The sequence below is a fragment of the Oncorhynchus keta genome, chromosome 22 (genome assembly GCF_023373465.1).
Source record: "Oncorhynchus keta strain PuntledgeMale-10-30-2019 chromosome 22, Oket_V2, whole genome shotgun sequence".
Classification (NCBI taxonomy): domain Eukaryota; kingdom Metazoa; phylum Chordata; class Actinopteri; order Salmoniformes; family Salmonidae; genus Oncorhynchus; species Oncorhynchus keta.
In genome coordinates this window covers 55,107,796-55,128,771 of record NC_068442.1, presented here as the reverse complement: position 1 = coordinate 55,128,771, position 20,976 = coordinate 55,107,796, and positions in this window count along the sequence as shown.

Sequence of the window (20,976 nt, the reverse complement as noted above, 5' to 3'; positions counted from 1 at the left end):
GTTCAGGTGTTTCTCTTGGCTTCCTGTTCAGGGTGTTTCTCTTGGCTTCCTGTTCAGGGTGTTTCTCTTGGCTTCCTGTTCAGGTGTTTCTCTTGGCTTCCTGTTCAGGGTGTTTCTCATGCTTCCTGTTCAGGGTGTTTCTCATGGCTTCCTGTTCAGGGTGTTTCTCTTGGCTTCCTGTTCAGGGTGTTTCTCATGGCTTCCTGTTCAGGGTGTTTCTCATGGCTTCCTGTTCAGGGTGTTTCTCTTGGCTTCCTGTTCAGGGTGTTTCTCTTGGCTTCCTGTTCAGGGTGTTTCTCATGGCTTCCTGTTCAGGGTGTTTCTCATGGCTTCCTGTTCAGGGTGTTTCTCATGGCTTCCTGTTCAGGGTGTTTCTCTTGGCTTCCTGTTCAGGGTGTTTCTCATGGCTTCCTGTTCAGGGTGTTTCTCTTGGCTTCCTGTTCAGGGTGTTTCTCATGGCTTCCTGTTCAGGGTGTTTCTCATGGCTTCCTGTTCAGGGTGTTTCTCATGGCTTCCTGTTCAGGTGTTTCTCTGGCTTCCTGTTCAGGGTGTTTCTCATGGCTTCCTGTTCAGGGTGTTTCTCTTGGCTTCCTGTTCAGGGTGTTTCTCATGGCTTCCTGTTCAGGGTGTTTCTCTTGGCTTCCTGTTCAGGGTGTTTCTCTTGGCTTCCTGTTCAGGGTGTTTCTCTTGGCTTCCTGTTCAGGGTGTTTCTCATGGCTTCCTGTTCAGGGTGTTTCTCTTGGCTTCCTGTTCAGGGTGTTTCTCATGGCTTCCTGTTCAGGGTGTTTCTCATGGCTTCCTGTTCAGGGTGTTTCTCATGGCTTCCTGTTCAGGGTGTTTCTCATGGCTTCCTGTTCAGGGTGTTTCTCATGGCTTCCTGTTCAGGGTGTTTCTCATGGCTGCCTGTTCAGGGTGTTTCTCATGGCTTCCTGTTCAGGTGTTTCTCTTGGCTTCCTGTTCAGGGTGTTTCTCATGGCTGCCTGTTCAGGGTGTTTCTCATGGCTTCCTGTTCAGGGTGTTTCTCTTGGCTTCCTGTTCAGGGTGTTTCTCATGGCTTCCTGTTCAGGGTGTTTCTCATGGCTTCCTGTTCAGGGTGTTTCTCATGGCTTCCTGTTCAGGGTGTTTCTCTTGGCTTCCTGTTCAGGGTGTTTCTCATGGCTTCCTGTTCAGGGTGTTTCTCTTGGCTTCCTGTTCAGGGTGTTTCTCATGGCTTCCTGTTCAGGGTGTTTCTCTTGGCTTCCTGTTCAGGGTGTTTCTCTTGGCTTCCTGTTCAGGGTGTTTCTCTTGGCTTCCTGTTCAGGGTGTTTCTCATGGCTTCCTGTTCAGGGTGTTTCTCTTGGCTTCCTGTTCAGGGTGTTTCTCATGTTCCTGTTCAGGGTGTTTCTCATGGCTTCCTGTTCAGGGTGTTTCTCATGTTTCTCATGGCTTCCTGTTCAGGGTGTTTCTCATGGCTTCCTGTTCAGGGTGTTTCTCATGGCTTCCTGTTCAGGGTGTTTCTCATGGCTTCCTGTTCAGGGTGTTTCTCATGGCTTCCTGTTCAGGGTGTTTCTCTTGGCTTCCTGTTCAGGGTGTTTCTCATGGCTTCCTGTTCAGGGTGTTTCTCTTGGCTTCCTGTTCAGGGTGTTTCTCTTGGCTTCCTGTTCAGGGTGTTTCTCTTGGCTTCCTGTTCAGGGTGTTTCTCATGGCTTCCTGTTCAGGGTGTTTCTCATGGCTTCCTGTTCAGGGTGTTTCTCATGGCTTCCTGTTCAGGGTGTTTCTCATGGCTTCCTGTTCAGGGTGTTTCTCATGGCTTCCTGTTCAGGGTGTTTCTCATGGCTTCCTGTTCAGGGTGTTTCTCATGGCTTCCTGTTCAGGGTGTTTCTCTTGGCTTCCTGTTCAGGGTGTTTCTCTTGGCTTCCTGTTCAGGTGTTTCTCTTGGCTTCCTGTTCAGGGTGTTTCTCATGGCTTCCTGTTCAGGTGTTTCTCATGGCTTCCTGTTCAGGGTGTTTCTCTTGGCTTCCTGTTCAGGGTGTTTCTCTTGGCTTCCTGTTCAGGGTGTTTCTCATGGCTTCCTGTTCAGGGTGTTTCTCATGGCTTCCTGTTCAGGGTGTTTCTCATGGCTTCCTGTTCAGGGTGTTTCTCATGGCTTCCTGTTCAGGGTGTTTCTCATGGCTTCCTGTTCAGGGTGTTTCTCATGGCTTCCTGTTCAGGTGTTTCTCATGGCTTCCTGTTCAGGGTGTTTCTCTGGCTTCCTGTTCAGGGTGTTTCTCTTGGCTTCCTGTTCAGGGTGTTTCTCTTGGCTTCCTGTTCAGGGTGTTTCTCTTGGCTTCCTGTTCAGGGTGTTTCTCTTGGCTTCCTGTTCAGGGTGTTTCTCTTGGCTTCCTGTTCAGGGTGTTTCTCTTGGCTTCCTGTTCAGGGTGTTTCTCTTGGCTTCCTGTTCAGGGTGTTTCTCATGGCTTCCTGTTCAGGGTGTTTCTCATGTTCCTGTTCAGGGTGTTTCTCTTGGCTTCCTGTTCAGGGTGTTTCTCTTGGCTTCCTGTTCAGGGTGTTTCTCATGGCTTCCTGTTCAGGGTGTTTCTCTTGGCTTCCTGTTCAGGGTGTTTCTCTTGGCTTCCTGTTCAGGGTGTTTCTCATGGCTTCCTGTTCAGGGTGTTTCTCATGGCTTCCTGTTCAGGGTGTTTCTCATCCTGTTCAGGGTGTTTCTCATGGCTTCCTGTTCAGGGTGTTTCTCTTGGCTTCCTGTTCAGGGTGTTTCTCATGGCTTCCTGTTCAGGGTGTTTCTCTTGGCTTCCTGTTCAGGGTGTTTCTCATGGCTTCCTGTTCAGGGTGTTTCTCATGGCTTCCTGTTCAGGGTGTTTCTCATGGCTTCCTGTTCAGGGTGTTTCTCTTGGCTTCCTGTTCAGGGTGTTTCTCATGGCTTCCTGTTCAGGGTGTTTCTCATGGCTTCCTGTTCAGGGTGTTTCTCATGGCTTCCTGTTCAGGGTGTTTCTCTTGGCTTCCTGTTCAGGGTGTTTCTCTTGGCTTCCTGTTCAGGGTGTTTCTCATGGCTTCCTGTTCAGGGTGTTTCTCTTGGCTTCCTGTTCAGGGTGTTTCTCTTGGCTTCCTGTTCAGGGTGTTTCTCATGGCTTCCTGTTCAGGGTGTTTCTCTTGGCTTCCTGTTCAGGGTGTTTCTCATGGCTTCCTGTTCAGGGTGTTTCTCATGGCTTCCTGTTCAGGGTGTTTCTCATGGCTTCCTGTTCAGGTTCAGGGTGTTTCTCATGGCTTCCTGTTCAGGGTGTTTCTCATGGCTTCCTGTTCAGGGTGTTTCTCATGGCTTCCTGTTCAGGGTGTTTCTCATGGCTTCCTGTTCAGGGTGTTTCTCTTGGCTTCCTGTTCAGGTGTTTCTCTTGGCTTCCTGTTCAGGGTGTTTCTCTTGGCTTCCTGTTCAGGGTGTTTCTCTTGGCTTCCTGTTCAGGGTGTTTCTCTTGGCTTCCTGTTCAGGGTGTTTCTCTTGGCTTCCTGTTCAGGGTGTTTCTCTTGGCTTCCTGTTCAGGGTGTTTCTCTTGGCTTCCTGTTCAGGGTGTTTCTCATGTTCAGGGTGTTTCTCATAGCTTCCTGTTCAGGGTGTTTCTCATGGCTTCCTGTTCAGGGTGTTTCTCATGGCTTCCTGTTCAGGGTGTTTCTCATGGCTTCCTGTTCAGGGTGTTTCTCATGGCTTCCTGTTCAGGGTGTTTCTCATGGCTTCCTGTTCAGGGTGTTTCTCATGGCTTCCTGTTCAGGGTGTTTCTCTTGGCTTCCTGTTCAGGGTGTTTCTCATGGCTTCCTGTTCAGGGTGTTTCTCATGGCTTCCTGTTCAGGGTGTTTCTCATGGCTTCCTGTTCAGGGTGTTTCTCATGGCTTCCTGTTCAGGGTGTTTCTCATGGCTGCCTGTTCAGGGTGTTTCTCATGGCTTCCTGTTCAGGGTGTTTCTCATGGCTGCCTGTTCAGGGTGTTTCTCATGGCTTCCTGTTCAGGGTGTTTCTCTTGGCTTCCTGTTCAGGGTGTTTCTCATGGCTTCCTGTTCAGGGTGTTTCTCTTGGCTTCCTGTTCAGGGTGTTTCTCTTGGCTTCCTGTTCAGGGTGTTTCTCATGGCTTCCTGTTCAGGGTGTTTCTCATGGCTTCCTGTTCAGGGTGTTTCTCATGGCTTCCTGTTCAGGGTGTTTCTCATGGCTTTGTTGTGGACCTTTAGAACAGGATTCAAACAGTTAAACCAGGAGCAGGAAAAGAACAGGTCTGAAAAACAGATCTGTTCCCCCGTAGAGGGAGGAGGAGGAGGCAGAGATACTGAGGAGGAGTGGAGGAGGAGGCAGAGATACTGAGGAGGAGTGGAGGAGCAGGCAGAGTTACTGAGGAGGAGTGGAGGAGGAGGCAGAGTTACTGAGGAGGAGTGGAGGAGCAGGCAGAGTTACTGAGGAGGAGTGGAGGTAGAAGGAGGAGAAGGAGTGGAGGAGGAGGCAGAGTTACTGAGGAGGAGTGGAGGAGCAGGCAGAGTTACTGAGGAGGAGTGGAGGAGCAGGCAGAGTTACTGAGGAGGAGTGGAGGTAGAAGGAGGAGAAGGAGTGGAGGAGCAGGCAGAGTTACTGAGGAGGAGTGGAGGAGCAGGCAGAGTTTACTGAGGAGGAGTGGAGGTAGAAGGAGGAGAAGGAGTGGAGGAGGAGGCAGAGTTACTGAGGAGGAGTGGAGGAGGAGGCAGAGTTACTGAGGAGGAATGGAGGAGGAGGCAGAGTTAATGAGGAGGAGTGGAGGAGCAGGCAGAGTTACTGAGGAGGAGTGGAGGAGGAGGCAGAGTTACTGAGGAGGAGTGGAGGAGGAGGCAGAGTTACTGAGGAGGAGTGGAGGAGGAGGCAGAGTTACTGAGGAGGAGTGGAGGAGGAGGCAGAGTTACTGAGGAGGAGTGGAGGAGGAGGCAGAGTTACTGAGGAGGAGTGGAGGAGGAGGCAGAGTTACTGAGGAGGAGTGGAGGAGCAGGCAGAGTTACTGAGGAGGAGTGGAGGAGCAGGCAGAGTTACTGAGGAGGAGTGGAGGAGCAGGCAGAGTTACTGAGGAGGAGTGGAGGAGCAGGCAGAGTTACTGAGGAGGAGTGGAGGAGCAGGCAGAGATACTGAGGAGGAGTGGAGGAGCAGGCAGAGATACTGAGGAGGAGTGGAGGAGCAGGCAGAGTTACTGAGGAGGAGTGGAGGTAGAAGGAGGAGAAGGAGTGGAGGAGGAGGCAGAGTTACTGAGGAGGAGTGGAGGAGGAGGCAGAGTTACTGAGGAGGAGTGGAGGAGGAGGCAGAGTTACTGAGGAGGAGTAGAGGAGCAGGCAGAGTTACTGAGGAGGAGTGGAGGAGGAGGCAGAGTTACTGAGGAGGAGTGGAGGAGCAGGCAGAGTTACTGAGGAGGAGTGGAGGAGCAGGCAGAGTTACTGAGGAGGAGTGGAGGTAGAAGGAGGAGAAGGAGTGGAGGAGGAGGCAGAGTTACTGAGGAGGAGTGGAGGAGGAGGCAGAGATACTGAGGAGGAGTGGAGGAGGAGGCAGAGTTACTGAGGAGGAGTGGAGGAGGAGGCAGAGTTACTGAGGAGGAGTGGAGGAGGAGGCAGAGTTACTGAGGAGGAGTGGAGGAGCAGGCAGAGTTACTGAGGAGTAGTGGAGGAGTAGGCAGAGTTACTGAGGAGGAGTGGAGGAGCAGGCAGAGTTACTGAGGAGGAGCAGGCAGAGTTACTGAGGAGGAGTGGAGGAACAGGCAGAGTTACTGAGGAGGAGTAGGCAGAGTTACTGAGGAGGAGTGGAGGAACAGGCAGAGTTACTGAGGAGGAGCAGGCAGAGTTACTGAGGAGGAGTGGAGGAGCAAGCAGAGTTACTGTGGAGGAGCAGGCAGAGTTACTGAGGAGGAGCAGGCAGAGTTACTGAGGAGGAGTGGAGGAGCAAGCAGAGTTACTGTGGAGGAGCAGGCAGAGTTACTGAGGAGGAGTGGAGGAGCAGGCAGAGTTACTGAGGAGGAGTGGAGGAGCAGGCAGAGTTACTGAGGAGGAGTGGAGGAGCAGGCAGAGTTACTGAGGAGGAGTGGAGGAGCAGGCAGAGTTACTGAGGAGGAGTGGAGGAGCAGGCAGAGTTACTGAGGAGTAGTGGAGGAGTAGGCAGAGTTACTGAGGAGGAGTGGAGGAGCAGGCAGAGTTACTGAGGAGGAGCAGGCAGAGTTACTGAGGAGGAGTGGAGGAACAGGCAGAGTTACTGAGGAGGAATGGAGGTAGAAGGAGGAGGAGTGGAGGTAGAGGGAGGAGGAGTGGAGGAACAGGCAGAGTTACTGAGGAGGAGTGGAAGAGCAAGCAGAGATACCGAGGAGGAGTAGGCAGAGTTACTGAGGAGGAGTAGGCAGAGTTACTGAGGAGGAGTGGAGGAGCAAGCAGAGTTACTGTGGAGGAGCAGGCAGAGTTACTGAGGAGGAGTGGAGGAGCAAGCAGAGTTACTGTGGAGGAGCAGGCAGAGTTACTGAGGAGGAGTGGAGGTAGAGGGAGGAGGAGGAGTGGAAGAGCAAGCAGAGATACCGAGGAGGAGTAGGCAGAGTTACTGAGGAGGAGTAGGCAGAGTTACCGAGGAGGAGTAGGCAGAGTTACTGAGGAGGAGTAGGCAGAGTTACCGAGGAGGAGTAGGCAGAGTTACTGAGGAGGAGTAGGCAGAGTTACCGAGGAGGAGTAGGCAGAGTTACCGAGGAGGAGTAGGCAGAGTTACTGAGGAGGAGTAGGCAGAGTTACCGAGGAGGAGTAGGCAGAGTTACCGAGGAGGAGTAGGCAGAGTTACTGAGGAGGAGCAGGCAGAGTTACCGAGGAGGAGCAGGCAGAGTTACCGAGGAGGAGTAGGCAGAGTTACCGAGGAGGAGTAGGCAGAGTTACCGAGGAGGAGTAGGCAGAGTTACCGAGGAGGAGTAGGCAGAGTTACTGAGGAGGAGTGGAGGAGTAGGCAGAGTTACTGAGGAGGAGTAGGCAGAGTTACTGAGGAGGAGTAGGCAGAGTTACTGAGGAGGAGTAGGCAGAGTTACCGAGGAGGAGTGGAGGAGTAGGCAGAGTTACTGAGGAGGAGTAGGCAGAGTTACTGAGGAGGGAGGAGTAGGCAGAGTTACTGAGGAGGGAGGAGTAGGCAGAGTTACTGAGGAGGAGTAGGCAGAGTTACCGAGGAGGAGTAGGCAGAGTTACCGAGGAGGAGTGGAGGAGCAGGCAGAGTTACTGAGGAGGAGTAGGCAGAGTTACTGAGGAGGAGTAGGCAGAGTTACTGAGGAGGAGTAGGCAGAGTTACCGAGGAGGAGTGGAGGAGCAGGCAGAGTTACTGAGGAGGAGTAGGCAGAGATACTGAGGAGGAGTAGGCAGAGTTACTGAGGAGGAGTGGAGGTAGAGGAGGAGGAAGTGGAAGAGTGAGGCGGTTGCAGGACAGGTATGTTCAGCCCTGAGGGGCCGTGGATCCTCCCAGGCTGAGATGGATATGGTAGGCTCCTCCCCAGCTAACAACAATCGTTATCACAACTTAACAGAACGTTCCCTTAAGAGTCTCGTTAGGTAACTGTCACGAACCGGCTCAAAGCCCGTAACAAAGGGAGACAACGTGGAGATAAGGAGTAGCAAAATATGTATTTATTAACTAAAGCAACTAAGTATAATATACAATGGTGTGTGTAATCAGTAATCAGTAGTGTAAGTGAGTGTTTTGCATGAATGTGATAATGCAGGGTGATGAAAGGTGCCAAAGCAAACAAACAAAAGGCCACCAAGAACCACAACACAATCTACAAAAGGTGTCTGCATGGAGAGAGTCTCCTCCATGAATGGGGAAGTGGTGTATTTATCCTGGGAGACACCGGGCCCAGGTGTTTCCCATGTAGCTGACGACCCTCCCAACTCCGCCCACCGGCATCCTAATAAGGAAATAACAGAGAGAATACGGCAGACAGAGTGGGAGGGTCGACACATAACTAACTCATGTTTTCATAGGAATGTTCCCCTGATGTGTAATAAATGTTCCCAATAGACCATTCCCTTATTAATGTCTAACAGAACTTACCCAGAAACTGGTTACCATTCCCTTATTAATGTCTAACAGAACTTACCCAGAAACTGGTTACCATTCCCTTATTAATGTCTAACAGAACTTACCCAGAAACTGGTTACCATTCCCTTATTAATGTCTAACAGAACTTACCCAGAAACTGGTTACCATTCCCTTATTAATGTCTAACAGAACTTACCCAGAAACTGGTTACCATTCCCTTATTAATGTCTAACAGAACTTACCCAGAAAGTGGTTACCATGTTCTCAGAAGTAAATATATTAATGTTCTAGACATGTTAAATGATGAACATTAATGTTTTCACCAGTTCTCTGTTGGTTAGGAGAATATTCCATCAACGTCCCCCCACACATGAACTGAGAACATGGTTGACATGGCAACCATGTTCTGTTTATGGGAACATTGCAGGAACACTTCCATGTATCAGTTTTTAGGACATTGGCTTTATGGTCCCAAAGAAACATTTAATTACACCACATCTTGAAAGTAGAGGCACCCCAGGGCTCTACACCACAGAGAGACAGTAGAGGCACCCCAGGGCTCTACACCACAGAGAGACAGTAGAGGCACCCCAGGGCTCTACACCACAGAGAGACAGTAGGGGCACCCCAGGGCTCTACACCACAGAGAGACAGTAGAGGCACCCCAGGGCTCTACACCACAGAGAGACAGTAGAGGCACCCCAGGGCTCTACACCACAGAGAGACAGTAGAGGCACCCCAGGGCTCTACACCACAGAGAGACAGTAGAGGCACCCCAGGGCTCTACACCACAGAGAGACAGTAGAGGCACCCCAGGGCTCTACACCACAGAGAGACAGTAGGGGCACCCCAGGGCTCTACACCACAGAGAGACAGTAGAGGCACCCCAGGGCTCTACACCACAGAGAGACAGTAAAGGCACCCCAGGGCTCTACACCACAGAGACAGTAGAGGCACCCCAGGGCTCTACACCACAGAGAGACAGTAGAGGCACCCCAGGGCTCTACACCACAGAGAGACAGTAGAGGCACCCCAGGGCTCTACACCACAGAGAGACAGTAGGGGCACCCCAGGGCTCTACACCACAGAGAGACAGTAGAGGCACCCCAGGGCTCTACACCACAGAGAGACAGTAAAGGCACCCCAGGGCTCTACACCACAGAGAGACAGTAGAGGCACCCCAGGGCTCTACACCACAGAGAGACAGTAGAGGCACCCCAGGGCTCTACACCACAGAGACAGTAGAGGCACCCCAGGGCTCTACACCACAGAGAGACAGTAGAGGCACCCCAGGGCTCTACACCACAGAGAGACAGTAGAGGCACCCCAGGGCTCTACACCACAGAGAGACAGTAGGGGCACCACAGGGCTCTACACCACAGAGAGACAGTAGGGGCACCACAGGGCTCTACACCACAGAGACACTAGGGGCACCACAGAGAGACAGTAGGGGCACCACTGGGCTCTACACCACAGAGAGACAGTAGGGGCACCACAGAGAGACAGTAGGGGCACCACAGGGCTCTACACCACATAGAGACAGTAGAGGCACCACAGAGAGACAGTAGGGGCACCACAGGGCTCTACACCACAGAGAGACAGTAGGGGCACCATTACACTGATCCACCTATTGCCCCTCCACACCTACCTGTGGGTTGTCGGTGTCCCATTGGTCACTATCTTTCATATTTTATTTTTTTTACCTTTATTTAAGTAGTTAAAAACGAATTCTTATTTTACAATTGACGGCCTACCCCAGACGACGCTGGGCCAATTTTGCGTCGCCCTAAGGGGACTCCCGATCACAGCTGGTTGTGATACAGCCTGGAATCGAACCAGGGTCTGTAGTGACGTCTCTAGCACTGAGATGCTGTGCCTTAGACCGCTGCGCCACTCGGGAGCCCCGAGTGGTAACCAAAAGAAGGCACTCTTGTGGTCCTCATTTGACCTCTAACCTCTCACCTGTAGCCCCATAACATAAACCATGCAAACAGTCCTCAGTTTACCTTTTACATTCAGCTCAATCATGGGTAACCAACCACCAATGATGAGATCAGCCAATGTGGATATAGGTATAGCAGTCTGAACATTCCACCGTCTGGCTCACTGAGGTCAGAGAGAAGTGGCTGTAAGGTTTGGACTTCCTGTGCAGAGCGGGCGGACAGCTGAGGTCCTGTCATGAGTCTTGGGCCTGCTCCTACTACTATTGCTACAGGAAGAGAGCCGAACCCCCCCGGTCTCACAGAGACCCTCTGGAAGCAGGCGTCTCACCTAGCAGGCACTAAACCTGAGCAACCCCCCCAGTGTACAGTACCCTGTGGATGTGTTTACACCAGCCTAGCCCAGCCTGACTCTAACCCTATTCTTCCCCACAGCCATCCAAGATGTGACCCCCCCAGGGGTCCTACATGGATGGACTCAGAAACCAACTGATCAAGCGCCTTGCAGTGGACAATAACAGTGGACTGTACCCAAACACAATAACACTGGACTGTACCCAAACACAATAACACTGGACTGTACCAAAACACAGTAACACTGGACTGTACCCAAACACAATAACACTGGACTGTACCAAAACACAATAACACTGGACTGTACCAAAACACAATAACACTGGACTGTACCAAAACACAATAACACTGGACTGTACCCAAACACAATAACACTGGACTGTACCAAAACACAATAACACTGGACTGTACCCAAACACAATAACACTGGACTGTACCAAAACACAATAACACTGGACTGTACCCAAACACAATAACACTGGACTGTACCCAAACACAATAACACTGGACTGTACCCAAACACAATAACACTGGACTGTACCCAAACACAATAACACTGGACTGTACCCAAACACAATAACACTGGACTGTACCCAAACACAATAACACTGGACTGTACCCAAACACAATAACACTGGACTGTACCCAAACACAATAACACTGGACTGTACCAAAACACAATAACACTGGACTGTACCAAAACACAACAACACTGGACTGTACCCAAACACAATAACACTGGACTGTACCAAAACACAATAACACTGGACTGTACCCAAACACAATAACACTGGACTGTACCCAAACACAATAACACTGGACCCAAACACAACACTGGACTGTACCCAAACACAATAACACTGGACTGTACCCAAACACAATAACACTGGACTGTACCAAAACACAATAACACTGGACTGTACCAAAACACAACAACACTGGACTGTACCCAAACACAGTAACACTGGACTGTACCAAAACACAATAACACTGGACCCAAACACAACACTGGACTGTACCAAAACACAATAACACTGGACTGTACCCAAACACAATAACACTGGACTGTACCAAAACAAAAGAGGGGAAACCTCGTTGACAGTCACGGACAAGACACAATTTAAAATCAAATTTATTTATAAAGCCCTTTTTACATCAGCTGATGCCACAAAGTGTTGTACAGAAACCCAGCCTAAAACCCCCAAACAGCAAGCAATGCAGGTGTAGAAGCACATATATATATATATATAGCTGTCACATTCTGACCTTAGTTCCTTTGTTTTGTCTTTTTATGGTCAGGGCGTGAGTTGGGGTGGGCAGTCTGTTCTTTTTTCTATAATTTGGTATGTCTATGTGTTTGGCCTGGTATGGTTCTCAATCAGAGGCAGCTGTCAATTGACATCCCTGATTGAGAACCATACTTAGGCAGCCTGGTTGTCCCTGATTGAGAACCATACTTAGGCAGCCTGGTTGTCCCTGATTGAGAACCATACTTAGGTAGCCTGGTTGTCCCTGATTGAGAACCATACTTAGGTAGCCTGGTTGTCCCTGATTGAGAACCATACTTAGGTAGCCTGGTTGTCCCTGATTGAGAACCATACTTAGGCAGCCTGGTTGTCCCTGATTGAGAACCATACTTAGGCAGCCTGGTTGTCCCTGATTGAGAACCATACTTAGGCAGCCTGGTTGTCCCTGATTGAGAACCATACTTAGGCAGCCTGGTTGTCCCTGATTGAGAACCATACTTAGGCAGCCTGGTTGTCCCTGATTGAGAACCATACTTAGGCAGCCTGGTTGTCCCTGATTGAGAACCATACTTAGGCAGCCTGGTTGTCCCTGATTGAGAACCATACTTAGGCAGCCTGGTTGTCCCTGATTGAGAACCATACTTAGGCAGCCTGGTTGTCCCTGATTGAGAACCATACTTAGGCAGCCTGGTTGTCCCTGATTGAGAACCATACTTAGGCAGCCTGGTTGTCCCTGATTGAGAACCATACTTAGGCAGCCTGGTTGTCCCTGATTGAGAACCATACTTAGGCAGCCTGGTTGTCCCTGATTGAGAACCATACTTAGGCAGCCTGGTTGTCCCTGATTGAGAACCATACTTAGGGAGCCTGGTTGTCCCTGATTGAGAACCATACTTAGGAGCCTGGTTGTCCCTGATTGAGAACCATACTTAGGCAGCCTGGTTGTCCCTGATTGAGAACCATACTTAATCAGGGACAGCCAGGCTGTCCCTGATTGGTTCTCAATCAGGGACAACCAGGTTGTCCTGAGAACCATACTTAGGCAGCCTGGTTGTCCCTGATTGAGAACCATACTTAGGCAGCCTGGTTGTCCCTGATTGAGAACCATACTTAGGCAGCCTGGTTGTCCCTGATTGAGAACAATACTTAGGCAGCCTGGTTGTCCCTGATTGAGAACCATACTTAGGCAGCCTGGTTGTCCCTGATTGAGAACCATACTTAGGCAGCCTGGTTGTCCCTGATTGAGAACCATACTTAGGCAGCCTGGTTGTCCCTGATTGAGAACCATACTTAGGCAGCCTGGTTGTCCCTGATTGAGAACCATACCTAGGCAGCCTGGTTGTCCCTGATTGAGAACCATACTTAGGCAGCCTGGTTGTCCCTGATTGAGAACCATACCTAGGCAGCCTGGTTGTCCCTGATTGAGAACCATACTTAGGCAGCCTGGTTGTCCCTGATTGAGAACCATACTTAGGCAGCCTGGTTGTCCCTGATTGAGAACCATACTTAGGCAGCCTGGTTGTCCCTGATTGAGAACCATACTTAGGTAGCCTGGTTGTCCCTGATTGAGAACCATACTTAGGCAGCCTGGTTGTCCCTGATTGAGAACCATACTTAGGCAGCCTGGTTGTCCCTGATTGAGAACCATACTTAGGTAGCCTGGTTGTCCCTGATTGAGAACCATACTTAGGCAGCCTGGTTGTCCCTGATTGAGAACCATACTTAGGCAGCCTGGTAGTCCCTGATTGAGAACCATACTTAGGCAGCCTGGTTGTCCCTGATTGAGAACCATACTTAGGCAGCCTGGTTGTCCCTGATTGAGAACCATACTTAGGGAGCCTGGTTGTCCCTGATTGAGAACCATACTTAGGGAGCCTGGTTGTCCCTGATTGAGAACCATACTTAGGGAGCCTGGTTGTCCCTGATTGAGAACCATACTTAGGCAGCCTGGTTGTCCCTGATTGAGAACCATACTTAGGCAGCCTGGTTGTCCCTGATTGAGAACCATACTTAGGCAGCCTGGTTGTCCCTGATTGAGAACCATACTTAGGCAGCCTGGTTGTCCCTGATTGAGAACCATACTTAGGCAGCCTGGTTGTCCCTGATTGAGAACCATACTTAGGCAGCCTGGTTGTCCCTGATTGAGAACCATACTTAGGCAGCCTGGTTGTCCCTGATTGAGAACCATACTTAGGCAGCCTGGTTGTCCCTGATTGAGAACCATACTTAGGCAGCCTGGTTGTCCCTGATTGAGAACCATACTTAGGCAGCCTGGTTGTCCCTGATTGAGAACCATACTTAGGCAGCCTGGTTGTCCCTGATTGAGAACCATACTTAGGCAGCCTGGTTGTCCCTGATTGAGAACCATACTTAGGCAGCCTGGTTGTCCCTGATTGAGAACCATACTTAGGCAGCCTGGTTGTCCCTGATTGAGAACCATACTTAGGCAGCCTGGTTGTCCCTGATTGAGAACCATACTTAGGCAGCCTGGTTTCACCTTTGAGTGGTGGGTGATTATTTTCTGTTGAGTGTTTGTATTCTGCACCAGAAAGATTTCGGTTTCATTTCGTTCTCTTTGGTGTTTTATTCTTTAGTGTTCTGAGTTATAATAAATATCATGAACACTTACCACGCTGCGCATTGGTCCTCCGATCCTTCCTACTACTCCTCCTCCTCGTCCTCTTCAGATTTTCTTTTCTTCTTATTTTGTCTGTCATAGTTGAAGTGTACCTATGATAAATTACAGGCCTCTCATCTTTTTAAGTGGGAGAACTTGCACAATTGGTGGCTTGTGGGGATAATAACTAGTGGGGAGAGCCCCATTTCACACTCTTTCATGATTATCTCTCTGGGGAGAGAAGTCCTGCTGGCCTGGGATTTATGACCAGCTAGTTATGGCCAGCTAGTTCAGGCTAGGTTGGTTGTTGAGTGTAGCTCTCCGTTACCCCACGCAGTGTAACAAAACACCTGTTGGCGTTAACCATATATCCATCTCTGTCCATTTGTTATTTAAGCTAGTAAATGTTTAAGATCTCAGGAAACCTGTTAAACGCCACAATATGTTTCTGTCACTATTTGTCAACAGTTAACAACACACCTATCTGACCTCATTAAAATGAGTTTTGTTTTCTACAAGGTATATGTGGAACACGAGACCGAAGAGCTCTCTTTGCTATACAGATCATATATGAGGTAGTGGAAATGTGGCTTTCATTAGATCAGATCTAACTGGTGACATTAACATGGTTTTGAACCACCAGCACCATTGACAAGCTAACCACTGTCAACAATAAGGGATATCTCTAGGCCATGTGCTAATTGGGCCAGTATAGTTGGGCTTCTTCTGGACAGGAGAGGTCCTTACACCCTTACACCCTAGGCACTTGTGTAAATCTAAAACAACTTGATAGTTGAAAGGCTGTAAGGAACAGGGTGAATACACTTTCGAAGTAAATCTCAGCTCTGTTAAAAGTCTAGAAAAGCACAAAACGTTAGAAAACTATGCAGAAAGAGCTCTTACATTTCTGAAAGAAGTAAATCAAATCAACTGAATGACGAGACTCGTCAGATGAACTGATATAGCTGACACAGACATGGAGGAGTAGAGGGGAGATTGGAGTACCGTGAACCAACAGGTTGCGGGTTCAAATCCCAGGTGAGGACATGTTTAATAATAATTACTGTTTATAAATGAACATTCACAATGGCATCGTGTGTCAAATATGTACGTTGAGAACAGTTAGAGTATCCCTTGACAACAGACGAAGAGCCATGAATGGTTCAGTGGTTCACCAATCAGGGCCTCGATTGGCTCGGCAACAGGTACAAGACGTGTAATGAACATATATATTTTTTTGGGGGGGGGGCGTTTCTTTGGGATCATCAGACGACACCCCTTTCTGCAATGTTCCCATGAAACGTGTCTAGAACGTTCACATCTTGTATACTGAGAGCATGGTAACCATGGTAGCCATGTTCTGTTTATTTTGGGTGGGACGTTGATGGAACATTCACCCAATCCACAGAAAACTGGACACATTAATGCTCTTGTCACGTTGTCATGTCTAGAATGTTAAGACCTAAGTTCTGAGAACATGGTAACCATAGTAACCACGTTCTGGGTAAGTTATATTATTAGGGGAACAGGCTCTTGGAAACATTCCCACGAGTAATTAGTTAAAGACCTAATGAGACTCTTAAGGGAACGCTTCTAAAGTTGTGGGAACGTTAGTTGTTAGCTGGGAGACACACACACACACACACACACACACACACACACACACACACACACACACACACACAGTAAATGATCCCAGGGGATCTCAGAAGCGTGACACTTAGCCAGAACTCTGTCAGATAGCTGAGAATCTGGAACCAATTCTGATTAAATGAAGCTCACTAGAAACATGAAGAGGTGTAAGAATGTGTTCTAAATGGCACACTATTCCCTGCAGTGCACTACTGTAGACCAGGGTGAACCTGTAGTGCACTACTATAGACCAGGGTGAACCTGTAGTGCACTACTATAGACCAGGGTGAACCTGTATACTGTAGTGCACTACTATAGACCAGGGTGAACCTGTATACTGTAGTGCACTACTATAGACCAGGGTGAACCTGTAGTGCACTACTATAGACCAGGGTGAACCTGTAGTGCACTACTATAGACCAGGGTGAACCTGTAGTGCACTACTATAGACCAGGGTGAACCTGTAGTGCACTACTATAGACCAGGGTGAACCTGTAGTGCACTACTATAGACCAGGGTGAACCTGTATACTGTAGTGCACTACTATAGACCAGGGTGAACCTGTATACTGTAGTGCACTACTATAGACCAGGGTGAACCTGTACACTGTAGTGCACTACTATAGACCAGGGTGAACCTGTAGTGCACTACTATAGATCAGGGTGAACCTGTATACTGTAGTGCACTACTATAGACCAGGGTGAACCTGTATACTGTAGTGCACCACTATAGACCAGGGTGAACATGTAAATCTCTAATGAAGACTCCAACGAAGACTCCAACGAAGACTCCAACGAAGACTCCAACGAAGACTCCAACGAAGACTCCAACGAAGTCTTCGTAAATGAAAGATGTTCTTCCCATACAAATCAAGTCCCATGGTGTGGTGGCTTGTTGCTCAACAACGTGCGTTTCCTCACATCAGGATTGTTTCATAAAGAACAATGGAGAGGTGACGAGGACGGGTCTGTGAGTACCTCGTCCCACGTGTTGTGTGTATGGGTGTGTGTGTGTGTGTGTAGGAGTGTGTGACCCCCTATTCTGTCATCACACTGCCGCTCCCGACGTTATACTGAGTCACAGACAGTACATCACTCATTAGACATCTCTTATCAAGGCCATCTAAGGAGGGCTGGGGGTGGATTACCGCAATCCTGAAGGGGCGAAGCAGTAAGCTGGAACTGAACGTCTACTTTTGTTTTCTGTATCTCAGAGCAGTAGTCCGTATGATCGGAGGCCACAGCTTCACCTGTCCAGCTTACACACACACACACACACACACACACACACACACACACACACACACGTTTTACTGGCGCCCCAAATTAACCCCTATTCCCTAAACGGTGTCCTACTTCGACCAAGCTCAACTCAGTCAACAACAACAGCAGTCAACAACAACAGCAGTCCTCATCAGGACACTGTACCAGAATATGGTGAACAGCAGTCCTCATCAGGACACTGTACCAGAATATGGTGAACAGCAGTCCTCATCAGGACACTGTACCAGAATATGGTGAACAGCAGTCCTCATCAGGACACTGTACTAGAATATGGTGAACAGCAGTCCTCATCAGGACACTGTACCAGAATATGGTGAACAGCAGTCCTCATCAGGACACTGTACCAGAATATGGTGAACAGCAGTCCTCATCAGGACACTGTACCAGAATATGGTGAACAGCAGTCCTCATCAGGACACTGTACCAGAATATGGTGAACAGCAGTCCTCATCAGGACACTGTACCAGAATATGGTGAACAGCAGTCCTCATCAGGACACTGTACCAGAATATGGTGAACAGCAGTCCTCATCAGGACACTGTACTAGAATATGGTGAACAGCAGTCCTCATCAGGACACTGTACTAGAATATGGTGAACAACAGTCCTCATCAGGACACTGTACTAGAATATGGTGAACAACAGTCCTCATCAGGACACTGTACTAGAATATGGTGAACAACAGTCCTCATCAGGACACTGTACCAGAATATGGTGAACAGCAGTCCTCATCAGGACACTGTACTAGAATATGGTGAACAGCAGTCCTCATCAGGACACTGTACTAGAATATGGTGAACAACAGTCCTCATCAGGACACTGTTCTAGAATATGGTGAACAACAGTCCTCATCAGGACACTGTACTAGAATATGGTGAACAGTCCTCATCAGGACACTGTACTAGAATATGGTGAACAGCAGTCCTCATCAGGACACTGTACTAGAATATGGTGAACAGCAGTCCTCATCAGGACACTGTACTAGAATATGGTGAACAGCAGTCCTCATCAGGACACTGTACTAGAATATGGTGAACAACAGTCCTCATCAGGACACTGTACTAGAATATGGTGAACAGCAGTCCTCATCAGGACACTGTACTAGAATATGGTGAACAGCAGTCCTCATCAGGACACTGTACTAGAATATGGTGAACAGCAGTCCTCATCAGGACACTGTACTAGAATATGGTGAACAGCAGTCCTCATCAGGACACTGTACTAGAATATGGTGAACAACAGCAGTCCTCATCAGGACACTGTACTAGAATATGGTGAACAACAGCAGTCCTCATCAGGACACTACTAGAATATGGTGAACAACAGCAGTCCTCATCAGGACACTGTACTAGAATATGGTGAACAGTCCTCATCAGGACACTGTACTAGAATATGGTGAACAACAGTCCTCATCAGGACACTGTACTAGAATATGGTGAACAACAGTCCTCATCAGGACACTGTACCAGAATATGGTGAACAGCAGTCCTCATCAGGACACTGTACTAGATTATGGTGAACAACAGTCCTCATCAGGACACTGTACTAGAATATGGTGAACAACAGCAGTCCTCATCAGGACACTGTACTAGAATATGGTGAACAACAGTCCTCATCAGGACACTGTACTAGAATATGGTGAACAGCAATCCTCATCAGGACACTGTACTAGAATATGGTGAACAGCAGTCCTCATCAGGACACTGTACTAGAATATGGTGAACAGCAACAGCAGTCCTCATCAGGACACTGTACTAGAATATGGTGAACAGCAGTCCTCATCAGGACACTGTACTAGAATATGGTGAACAGCAACAGCAGTCCTCATCAGGACACTGTACTAGAATATGGTGAACAGCAGTCCTCATCAGGACACTGTACTAGTTTATGGTGAACAACAACAGTCCTCATCAGGACACTGTACTAGAATATGGTGAACAACAGTCCTCATCAGGACACTGTACTAGAATATGGTGAACAACAGTCCTCATCAGGACACTGTACTAGAATATGGTGAACAACTGTCCTCATCGGGACACTGTACCAGAATATGGTGAACAGCAGTCCTCATCAGGACACTGTACTAGAATATGGTGAACAGCAGTCCTCATCAGGACACTGTACTAGAATATGGTGAACAACAGTCCTCATCAGGACACTGTACTAGAATATGGTGAACAACAGCAGTCCTCATGAGGACACTGTACTAGATTATGGTGAACAACAGTCCTCATCAGGACACTGTACTAGAATATGGTGAACAGCAGTCCTCATCAGGACACTGTACTAGAATATGGTGAACAGCAGTCCTCATCAGGACACTGTACCAGAATATGGTGAACAGCAGTCCTCATCAGGACACTGTACTAGATTATGGTGAACAACAGCAGTCCTCATCAGGACACTGTACTAGAATATGGTGAACAGCAGTCCTCATCAGGACACTGTACCAGAATATGGTGAACAGCAGTCCTCATCAGGACACTGTACTAGAATATGGTGAACAGCAGTCCTCATCAGGACACTGTACTAGAATATGGTGAACAACAGTCCTCATCAGGACACTGTACTAGAATATGGTGAACAACAGTGTGTGTCTGGGATCCTTGATCACTCAACAGCGTGGAATAGCACGGTTGGTACATCACTTCCCATCACTTCCCATTTCTGTGGCACAGCAGAGGGTACTGTGCCACCATGTCTGTCTGTGTCTGGATAAGACACTTTACATGCCACATAGTGCTGCAGTGCCAACTCCTCTATGCCCGGTCTGCCCCCACAGCCAGCTGTTTCCACGTCCCACAGGCCTCCACAGCTCCTCTGGGCCATGCTACTGAGGCTACAGCCAGGCTGATCAGACTGCTACTGGGTAACTAGGGGGCATGGTCAGGCTTCAGTGTCCACAGTAGGGTTGGAAAATTCCAGGTTTCCAGAATTCCTGGTTGGAGGATTTTGAATTTCCTCAAATACAAAAACCTGGGAATTTTGGTAGTTACCAGAATTTTGCAACCCACAGGCCCAGGGGCCAGGAAGGGAGGCCGTCCTGGCACACAGGCCCAGGGGCCAGGAAGGGAGGCCGTCCTGGCACACAGGCCCAGGGGCCAGGAAGGGAGGCCGTCCTGGCCCACAGGCCCAGGGGACAGGAAGGGAGGCCGTCCTGGCCCACAGGCCCAGGGGACAGGAAGGGAGGCCGTCCTGGCACACAGGCCCAGGGGACAGGAAGGGAGGCCGTCCTGGCCCACAGGCCCAGGGGACAGGAAGGGAGGCCGTCCTGGCACACAGGCCCAGGGGACAGGAAGGGAGGCCGTCCTGGCACACAGGCCCAGGGGACAGGAAGGGAGGCCGTCCTGGCACACAGGCCCAGGGGCCAGGAAGGGAGGCCGTTTAAAGTATTGATAGTACTGGGAGGAAAAGCTCAGCAAGCACCTCTGACATGTTAGACAGCTAGCAACCACGTCTTGTTGAAGACTATTGGATGTATCTATCTATCCGTCCAGCATCATCGGAAAACTGAGGGCTCGTGTAAGAACCCTCTAGTACATACAGGAGTTATTTGAACACTAATACTAATCTCAGCTGGTCCAGGTGTGATTCTGCTTTGGTGAAGCAGGGTCATGTGACCCTATAGGGTGCCATTTAGGACTCAGTCACTCTCCAGTATCGTCTACCCACTGGGCACAGACGTCAATTCAATGTCTATTCCACGTTGGTTCAACGTCCTTTCACTGAAACGACGTGACAGCGACATTGATTCAACCAGTGTGTGCCCGGCGCGGGTAGCTGTGACTCTGCTTAGGCAAGTAGCTTTGTGTGACACAGTACCCAGTTCATCGATGCAAGGGCTATTGGACTCCTGTGAAATCACCTGTTTATCAACTGGTTACTTGGCTAC